The 10731-nt window shown below is 36.6% G+C and overlaps 1 long non-coding RNA gene across 4 annotated transcripts; it reads right to left on the bottom strand.

The window, feature by feature from the left end:
* Positions 1-6134: 6134 nt before the first annotated feature.
* Positions 6135-10270, bottom strand: LOC110787035 (uncharacterized). 4 transcript variants are annotated; one of them, XR_008932975.1, is made up of 8 exons: positions 10112-10270; positions 9952-10010; positions 9136-9259; positions 8496-8688; positions 7783-8194; positions 7597-7691; positions 7403-7503; positions 6135-6422 (listed from the first exon to the last, which is right to left on the bottom strand). It is a non-coding gene; the product is annotated as an uncharacterized lncRNA (long non-coding RNA). The 4 variants fall into 4 exon arrangements; XR_008932972.1 differs by lacking the exon at positions 7403-7503; XR_008932973.1 differs by lacking the exon at positions 7403-7503 and having other exon boundaries at positions 9136-9205.
* Positions 10271-10731: the final 461 nt, after the last annotated feature.

Genomic DNA, 10731 nt, shown 5'->3' with positions numbered 1-10731 from the left:
AACTCTGAAACCGAGAAATACCTCTGGACATAATAAGGATGACAACTCTTACCTTACATTCAAGAGCAAGCATCAAGCGACAAAGGAATTAGGAAATGCACACTTGTCCCTAAGGACAACTGGGAGACAGAAGGAAATAATACCCTTGGCCCAAGTATGCATTTAATGATAAGTCTAATAAATGCAGTTCAGTGTTAATTATACAAGTTAATAATTCAGTGAGATCAAGTGAGCTGAATGCCTAGCTAGAGGCCGCTTCAGTTCAAGTGTAATTAATAATATTAATCCACAGCTTACTTTTGACTAAACCTGTAGGGTCACACAAATAGTACGTGAACGGATCAAGTATTTAATGGAATAAAATACTCCATCTATGGATATTCGGAATCGACGGATCTCGGTTCCAGTGGGAGCTGAAATCGTCAAAGGCAAATTATGGATGCTCCGGAAACGATGATATTGCCGGAAACGGAAATATGGATCGTATCGGAAATATAAATATTATCCAAGTCGTGGATGTTGCCGGAAAGGGAAACATGGTACGTATCGGAAAATATTATCGGAAATAGAAATATTGCCGGAATCGGAAATATTGCCGGAAACGGAAATATTGTCAGAATCGGAAATATTATCGGAATCGAAAATATTAAATATTTGTTCGAAACGAAAATTAATTCCGGGATCGGAAATGTTAAATATTGTTCGTATCGGAAATGAATTCCGAAATCGGAAAATTAATCGGAAGCGCATCGTACGAATTAAGCATCGGACGAGCTTGCTAGACGAAGGCCCAGCACGAAGCCAGGCCCACGTCCAGCAAGCCCAGCGCGCGACACAAGCAGCCAAAGGCACGCCAGTCCAGCGCAAGGCCAGACCCAGCGCGCCAAGGCTGCGAGCATGGGCTGCGAAGCAGCGAGCTCGTGTGGGCTGCCAGCGATGGGCTTCGCGCGCGGGCATGGCCTGCTCGCATGTGGGCCGTGCTCGTGTGCGTGTTGGAGTTTGTGCGTATTTTGAATCCTTAAGTGATTAGGATTAGATTAATTTTCTGAATTATTAGTTTTAATGGAACTCTAATAGAGTTAGAATTCTTGAGTCCTAGTAAAATTCCAATTCCATATTCCTACTCCATAAATATTTGTTGGCATTCACAAATTTATGAGAACATAATTTTCAATCATACATCGGTTTTAAGGATTAAAACTAAGTATATTATTTGCCATAATATCCGAAAATATGCAAAGAACCTTAGGTGCAATTCTAGTTAATTAAATCTAAGGCGGATCCGAACGTGCTGTGGACTATCTACGGAGGGACGTCATTTGGAGTCCTTGGCTTGTTCTTGTTCGGTTTGGGCGCAGCTAGGGAGGGCATGCTACAAAGTGTATGTGTCCTAAATTATGCTAATTGTTATGTGGCAAATAATTTGGATTCCTGGCTTTATGGTTTTTCTGCATGATTTATATTCATTTATATGTATCTTAACCTAACATCTAGTGCTCTCATGTCTCAAAGAGTCCAATCATTTTAAGAAGATGTGGGCCCACTGGTTCTCCTTTCTTGAGCTTAGTCTCAAGGATCAACCTCTGAGTCTCGAATCTTTCGATTTTGGCTTGGTCCTGAAACATGTTCTTCAACTCGAGATGATTTGGTAAGCATCCGAGTTAATGAACGTTTTCTGAAGTTCAGGATTCATGGATGCAATCATCACACATTTGACATCCCTGTTGGCCTGGATCCAACGGTTAAGGGCAGCTTGAGTCACCTCCGGCCCGGCGGCCTCTGGTAACTCGAACCATTTTATCCTAGATTGGCAGACCGTATTTAACTATCCTATAAAACGGTTCGCATACCGTATCTAACTATCCTAGATTGGCCATACTAGTCACTTGGAGTACCTGCATTACATAAAAATATACATTCTATGCATTCATCCATTCATATCCGAAAACGAATGGCCGAATTAAAAATGCAAGTATCTACGTGAATTATTTAAAATTCACGTTCACATAAAAGCGTCCTAAAAGATTAATCAATTTGAAATTATTAATCCTTAGAAATTATTCTAATTAAAATTTAATTTAATTAAAATAAAACGCCCTACGAAAATAATTAAAATAATCATTTCATTTTAATTTCATTAAGCGGCTCCCACTCAAACCAATATTTATACCGGATAACTAAATATTTAAATATTAAATTAAACTCACCGCCCGGCCCAAGTTAAATAAAATAGATAATATCTGAAATGCGCGAAAATTTAATTGGCGGAAGCCATTAATTATCCCATTAGCCATTTTTAATGCAAATATTAAATTTAAAGCCCAACGAACGAGAAAATGCCAAAATTGTGCAATGCGGGCTAGGCTTGCACCTAGCCCAGCACTGCCATGTGTTGTGTGGCCTACGAGGCCACAAGCTCGTCGCCCATTCCCCGCAAGCTCATCGCAGACACTGCCGCAGCCTGCGCTGTTTCGTGGCACGCTGTGCTCGTCGCTGTACTGCTCGTCGTTGCGCGCAAGGCAAGGCAGCCTTGCCCCTTGCTTGCTCGTAGCTCGCAAGCCAAGGCCTGCCTGCCTTGCTCGCTCACCCGGCCATCGCGCGCGGCACGCAACTCGCTTGCTGCTGCCCGCGTTGCTGCACCTATGCTGCGGGGAGGCAGCGCGCATAGGCTACGACGAGCCACATGCACCGCACACGCCTTTGTTCGTGCCTTTGGTTCCTGCCATACGAACCGACTAATTAAAAAAATGAATTTTTTAAATTTCACGAAACATATTTGCATTTAGTTATTTTTCACAAAATTAACAATTTTTATTTTCTAAAAATAACAAGTTTAAGATTTAATTAATTTTTACAACAATCCAATTTTGCAAAATATATTAAATCTAGGCTAACAATATTCAAATTTTAACGAACGAACAATGTCAACAAAAAATTTGAACATTTTGATAATCAAATCTCAAATTTTAAATCGTTCTAAACATTCAATATTCAGATTTTTACCAATTTGGTTTAAGTGTTGATTAAAATTAACGAATCTAATTAAAATTTTAATCCAATAATTTTTAAATACTTCCACTTTATATGAAATTATATTCCATTTCCCAATTAACAAAATTTCCAGATCTAAATTATTTAAAAAATCAATTAGCGAACTAAAATTTTATGAATTTGGGGAAAGTGAAATTAGGGTTTATACTTAACATTTATGGCCGAAATTTTTACCATAATTTTAAAATATACCCAACAGCATTAGGGAAAAAATTCCAACTAGTTTAGGTCGTCCAATTAATTGAAAAACTTTCCGAATTTGTTAATTTGATTCGTAGATTAACAAAAACGCCCAAAAACTAATATTTTGAGGCCTGTTTTTGCAATTCTATTCACACGATTTTATCTTAGAAAATCGTTTTCAATCAGAATAGGGTCAGAAAAATTGAAATTATGACAATTTTGAATTCAGAACTGTTTCTTGCGATCTATCCAATAATCCAGAAACATTCGAAAAAATTACGAAAAATATAAGAAAATTCGACAATCATACAAAAACATATAATCATGCTAATAAATGCTTTGAATACATAAGGCTCATGATACCACTGTAGGGGAATACAACTAAAAACATATAACATGTGCGGAACATGCCCAAAGCCAAGAAACATGTATAAAGCACATATTAAGCAAACTTACATTCGAAGCGTGTTTTCTCGAGTTTAGTATAAACGAACACGAACAAAGAACTCTAATTGTCGTTCCTCTATTTGTTTCACTGACACGTTCAGATCCGTCTTGATAATCGTAGCTCAGACAATATTCAAGAGTGTTTGCTTTTTGGGAATAACAGTTTTAATTGTGTAGAGAGCAAAACTGAAACTACGTAATTTCTGAATTAGGTTTAGGTTAGGAAAAACAACTAAGAGTGTTTGGAATATAACCCTAAGGTTATATTTTTGTAACCGGCAAAGACATAAGGCCTTGACCGGCCACACGCAAGCTCAGTCGTGGCCGAAGCCCACAGCAGCTGAGAAGCAGCAATGGGCCGCGGCCCTTTGCTTGCTTTGCTCGCTGCCTGCTGCCCTTTGTGCGCACACATGCTGTGCCGCGGGCTGGCTTGCTTACTTCACACGAGCTTGCTGGCTCATTGGGCCTTGCGTGCATGCGCACTTGGCTCGACGGGCCGACAGCTCCGTTGCGGCTCATATTCGCGACGAACGCCTTACGACTATTATTTATTGTATCATATACGACGAATCACCGTCGTACGATACGATTATTCGTTTCGCCTAGCTTACGAATATTCGCGATACGAGATACGATTCCGATCCAAGGTCGTATCGTATATTATTTTTTTCCAAACTTATTCCCGAAAAGTTATTAAATGAATTTTCGATTCATTTAATCCGGTGATCTGTTACATTCCATTGGTGTGACCTTATAGGTTCAGTCAAGAGTAAGTTGTGATCCCAATATAGATTAGAACTCACTGATCGGAAGCATTGCTCCAGCTAGCTGTTCCGATCACTTGATCTCACTGAATTAATTGTTCGTAATTAATCTGAACCTTGGTATTAGACTAATGCACCTTGGGTGAAGGACACATTTCCTTCAGTTTTCACTCAGGAGTGCACATGGAGCAGTCCGAGTGTTGGAGATCTGTTGGGTCCCGTTGTGGGAAGATTGTCGCCGGGGAGCAACTCATGTGGTTTGATGCAGATTCTAACTGGTAATGGGTTTCCTGGAGCAACGACAGAGTAGAGGGTTCGCACACTACAACAAAATAACAGTATAGCGGCATTATTCTAGCGGCATTTTTACTAAATGCCACCTAAATCGTGTACTTATCATTCTAAAATGTAGCTTTAGCTGACATTTAATTAAATGCCGCCCAAGCTCGAAAATAGAATCGCGGGATTAATTGCACCCAGCCCCAAGCCCAAAACATTTATGCTGAAGGAAAAATCTAGGTCATGATACCCTTTTAATCTCTATTCTCTCACTCCCTTCACGCCGCTAGATCTCCTTTCCCTTCTCACTGTTCTTCACTGCATCTCTAGCCGTTAAATCTCCATCTATTTGGTTCTCCATTTTCGTCCTTACTTTCATTTGATTCGATTATTTTTGTTTCTAATTTATAGTACTGATTTATGTTAGGGTTTCAGGGTTTTTTTTTCCGTCAATTAAATTTTTCGTTTCTTTGATAAAATTTGCTCTACTAATTCGATTCTTTTTCTTTATGATGAAGTGATTTCGTCAATTTTTTTTTGATGCTTCAGTTACTGTAAGTATAATTTCTATTGGAGTTATAGCAAGCCTTGGTTAATTTAATTGTTCATGTTTTTTCATTTTTGTTCAGTTTTATTCTAGACTTCGGATTAGTGAATTTTCTGATTATTTTTTGATTGGATTATATATATAGGACTACATTTGATGTTGTGATTGGAAGAATTCAAAGTGTTTTCCTCAAGTGAATACAATAAAATGAGGAAATCTGAGTAGAAATATATCGTCCAAAAATTAGCATCCCGTATCGTGGAAGACACAACTAATTGAGGTAATTAATTGTCAAAGATTCGAGCTTGCTTTTTGTTAATTTTATGATTAACTTAACAGTTTGTTTAATTTTGTGAATTGGGGGAATTGGTTTGATTTAGTTGACATTGATTTTATGAATTCTAATTACAAAATTTGCTTAACCAATTATTGTTAGCTTCATAATTAAGTTGTGTACACACTACTACAAATCCCGCGCTTTTACGACGCTTTTTAAACCATTTTTTGACGCCTATAAGGGTCGAGAAATCTTTGCTCGACGCTTTAGGAAAGTGTCGACAGAAAGCGAGTCGAGAATTTTCTTGGCGCTTTTCCCCGTCGATATTCTGGATGATTTTTAGTGTCCCCATTTTATGGTTGGCGTCGAGAATCCCGACGGTTTTAGGCGTCCAAATATATGTTTTTTGCGTCATGACTATCCATTTTCCCGCCTCGTGAAACATTTACTATTTAACATTCTTGACGCTTAAAACCCTCTATCACCACATCAAAAGTTGTCCAAATTTATTTTGTATGATTTTTTATTTTACCTATATATTTATATATAATATAATAAATTAACTTTATTCATCATAAAATTAAAGTAACAAGAACTGAAACTTGAATTTTAAATAATTGGTCTTCGATCAACGTAACATTAAAAATACTTACAAAAATCTAGAAGTACGTAGTGCGTTAAAATCCATAGTACATGATAATGTTACTAATATGTTACTAACTAAATAGTCCAAAACATAATAAAAAACACAAATTGTATCTACTAAAACGAAGAACTAAATCCTACAAAAACTAGGATCTATTAGTGGTAGTAGCTTCTAAGCGCAAGTGTCATGACCTTCATTCTCATGTCGCTCCTTATCATGTTGAACGATCTTCAAAGAAAAAACAAAATGAAATAAGCATGAGTTGGAAATCCAAATCACCCGTCATCGGAAATCAACCAAAACAACAATGAAACAATAAATTCTAACTCTAATAAAAGACGAGGGTTGATTCCCTTCTTATCAACTTGTCTACTTCATAGTTCATACGTACAGATGATAAAAATAAACCATATTAGCCCCTGCAAATACATTATATAAACCTATTGTTTCAAATCTGAATGGTTGAATGTCCCTTGTATAAAACCCTGATCAAGCTATCATATACATTTACTCTTTGCTACACGAATCATGAAATACCAGAAGATTTTTTTTATGTACAACATAAAATTATAACATTCATAAACTCGCATTTTCATTGCTTGACTAGGTAGAGTCGGAGTCAAAATTATTATCATCTATACCAGTTTCATTTTTTCCTAGCTTCTGACATGTACACCACTACAATAACAGCTATACCAGGGTATCTAGTAGCAATGAACAATAATAATAATTTAGTAGAAACATGAAATATATAGTAAAAACGAAAATGGGGTCAATAGCTTTAAGACCATAACATTTTTACTTTTAAATCTTATTTTCTTAATATATAATAGTTTACGACCTATGGTAGTTTCTACAATGGACAAATGGATGTAGCATTTAACTGAACCTTTATTCCAAGCATGTCTTAAGAAGCCCTTTTTTCAAAAGAAAGTTCAGCGGCCTTGTTTCAGAATTCAGAAAGAGAAGAATTTTATTTCTCTAACCTAGTGCTCTAAGTTGCCAAATACATATCAAGGCCTCCAGGGCATACAAAGAACATTCTCTTTGCAATTTCAATAGAAACATGTCGGTTTGAATGTTTGATCACCTCCCCTCTCACCGCATAATATTTCTAGATAATAATATCTGTTTTATTGTTAAACCATCATATTCTAAAGTCAATTAGGAGTGGATTGTTTTTGTTGTAAGCAGACAGCGCATCTTACATTTCAGCTGATGCTACTGCTTTTCCCCTTTACTTTTATGTACTATGATATAAAGCTTCACATGCTCTTAATTAATGGGCCGACTCTTGCTAGTACTTCAGCTGCAAATAAAACTACCTAAAAACCTTAGATATCCAAAATTTGAAAAAAGAACGAAAAATTAAACAAAAACAAGGAGGAAATTTTGTTGTTACCTTGTGCTAGACCACCTACATCATATAAGATGATAAAACCATTAATATGGACGAACAAGGTCTGCAAGTTGAGAAAATAGATTGAGAAATACAACCTGCATAGAGACAAATAATGAAGCTATGTGAAGAGCATACAATTCCACAGAGAGCACATTCGACCAAGAGCAGCAACTTTAAGACACTTACATCTGTAGAGTAAGTCACCATACTTCAACAACCTAACATAATCCCTGGAGATTTTTGAAATCAGGTTTCCTGCAGTATTCACTTGTCTAAGGGCAAGCTTGTAGTGATCCTTATAGTAAAGAACATGGAGGAGATCTCCATAAAAAGGGTGGATTTGACTTTCCTCATTTAAAACTGCCTAGGGAACTCATCAATAATGGCAGAAAGCTTTTCACGAAAGTTCTGTTGTGTGCATTTGACTTTCCTCATTTAAAACTTCCTAAGACGAGAAATTGCATAACCTTTGTGGACAACTGATGGGGTTTAACCTTGAGTTCGAGATAGAACAATGTCTATCATTTCTTTCCCATTGGGAACAACCATAATTTTCTTGAGGTTATACGGCACCACTGTTACAAGTTATTGATCAACCCTGAAGAAGAAAGATAAACAGGATTAAATATTGAAAACTTGTAAAAGAAAGAAGTTCTCTATAGAGTAGGACTAAACGGAGCGTAAGAAACAAAATTCGAATAAACAAAAAAAGGGCACTGAATGCAATTAAGTAAACCACAAAACAATAACAAGGCGTACGACAATATTAGAATGGATTTGTACAGAGAAAACCCTTGCTTGAGAAAAATATCTACTATCAAACTCTGGAAAACATAAGCTTCACTTTTGAGAAAAACTAAGATTAGAGCTTTATTATGCAAGTTAGTTTTATAGCTTACATTATCTTAGACCTGACAATTAGAATGCTATATTGGTTGAAACCCCTCGACCGGAACTCGGCCAATTTCAAACCCATGTATACATGGATCAGAAATCACTGGCCAAAACCTAACCGCCTACTACGCCTCATTACACCTTCTACTGCATACGGAGCCGTCCCTGAGCCAGAGAAGGAGGGGCACCTGGCTGACCCTGGGATGGAAATGATAACATAATTTTCAAATACAATAATGAAGTGGGAATAGACTAATTAGACATGAAAACAACTCTAAAACAAAGCCAATAACAAGATATCATCTTTTCAAACATAAACAATGCTCCAAACTATGAATCAATCACGCATTGCAATGTTCCAATAAGATAAACAATGTTCCAAACTTATTGACTACTGATTACTAAGAAGATCAATAAGTCCACTATGAATGAATCACACATTGCAAACAGGTCCATAATAACGAGTAGATTTTGTGCGCAACATTTAGTAGGTAAGCAATACGAAGTGTGGCAAAGCTTCCCCAGAAATACAAATTATAAATTGTAGCATCATCACATGACATCACACCATATTTCACAGAGTAATATGTAAAGATGAAGGACGAAATAACAAGTTCTACCCTGAGTAAATCATTGTATACTTACAACTTTGTTAGAAGGGACATGGAGCCCATCTAAAAGTCCCATTCCAAGCTCAAAATTTCCTCAATTGCAACTGCAAACTTGTCGAAGCACCGAATTCAGGCACAGAACAACATAATCACAACTCCTAAGATATTCAATGAAAAAGAGCTAATGTTACTAAATGTTAAAAAATCATGAATCAAACATCAAAGTTTCTACCTGATCTTACATCACGAAGGGTCAAGGTTTAGGTTCTCTCTAGTGCTTCTTATTACACTCAAAAACATTAAGCAAGACCCAAATACAAACAAGCCTCACAACACACACGGACTAAATTTGGCCTGTACGAGGCTGGAAAATAAATGTATTCTTGTACTCGTAGTAATTTAAAGAAACAACAGTAGACAGAAGGCATAGATACAACTAATCAAGAGGAAAGCAGCTCAATTATAGCCAGCATTAAGCACATATAGTGCAAAACATTATGTCAAAATCTTAAGCTTATTGGGTCCTTTAAATCGAACAAAATTTACCTCTCAATCATGATAGAATATCAAGATTAAAAGAACAAAGATTTCAACAACAGTCAAAAACGAAAAAATTAACACAAATTAGGGCTAGAATCGCAAATTTCTACTCAACAAAGACAAATCTAAACCCAATTTAAAGAGTGAATCCAAAATTACTCGGGTCTAAACCAATTATATTAGAAGAACGAAATCAAACAATATGATTCAACTGGAAAGAAATACCTAAAACCCTAGAAATTCAGATTTCAAAAAAGAACGAAAATTAAAAAGTTAAAGAAAAGAACTTGTGAACAAAAAATTATTTTACCTTTCACAAGACCAACAAGGTAGAAGATGATAAATAACCATTGGCATGCCGAACAAGATCTACAAATTCAGAGAATGAAATTAAAAACAATGAAAGAGGTGAGACAGAGAAATACAAGCCCAAGAGAAGATAAATGAGGAAGCTACATGAAAGAGCTTACAATTCCAATGAGAGGAGATTAGATCTGAGATTCTTTAGCAGGAGATGAGAGGTGGTGAGGGCCTGAGGGGTAATCGATTAGTGAGTTGAGGCGGTTTTTCTTTTCCCCTAAAAGGTGAAGTTGCAGGCAACGATAGCTAATTAGAGATTATCACGTGGTTTGCACGTGAATTCTCGACTCTTCTTGAAGGAAATAATGCCCTTGGTCCAAGTATGCATTCTATGTTAAGTCTAATAAGTGCGGTTCAGTATTAATTAACAAGTTAATAATTCAGTGAGATCAAGTGAGCTGAATGCCTAGCTAGAGGCCGCTTCAGTTCAAGTGGAATTAATGATATTAATCCACAGCTTACTATTGACTGAACCCGTAGGGTCACACAAATAGTACGTAAACGGATCAAGTATTTAATGGCATTAAATACTCCATCTATGGATATTCGGAATCGACGGATCTTGGTTTCAGTGGGAGCTGAGATCGTCACAGGCAAGAAATGAATACTCCGGAAACGATGATATTGCCGGAAACGGAAATATGGATCGTATCGGAAATATAAATATTATCCAAGTCGTAGATGTTGCCGGAAACGGAAACATGGTACGTATCGAAAAATATTATCGGAA

This window comes from Spinacia oleracea, chromosome 4, assembly GCF_020520425.1.
Source record: "Spinacia oleracea cultivar Varoflay chromosome 4, BTI_SOV_V1, whole genome shotgun sequence".
NCBI lineage: Eukaryota > Viridiplantae > Streptophyta > Magnoliopsida > Caryophyllales > Amaranthaceae > Spinacia > Spinacia oleracea.
Note: the sequence above shows the minus strand (reverse complement) of the source record. Positions and strands in the feature narration are given on the sequence as shown.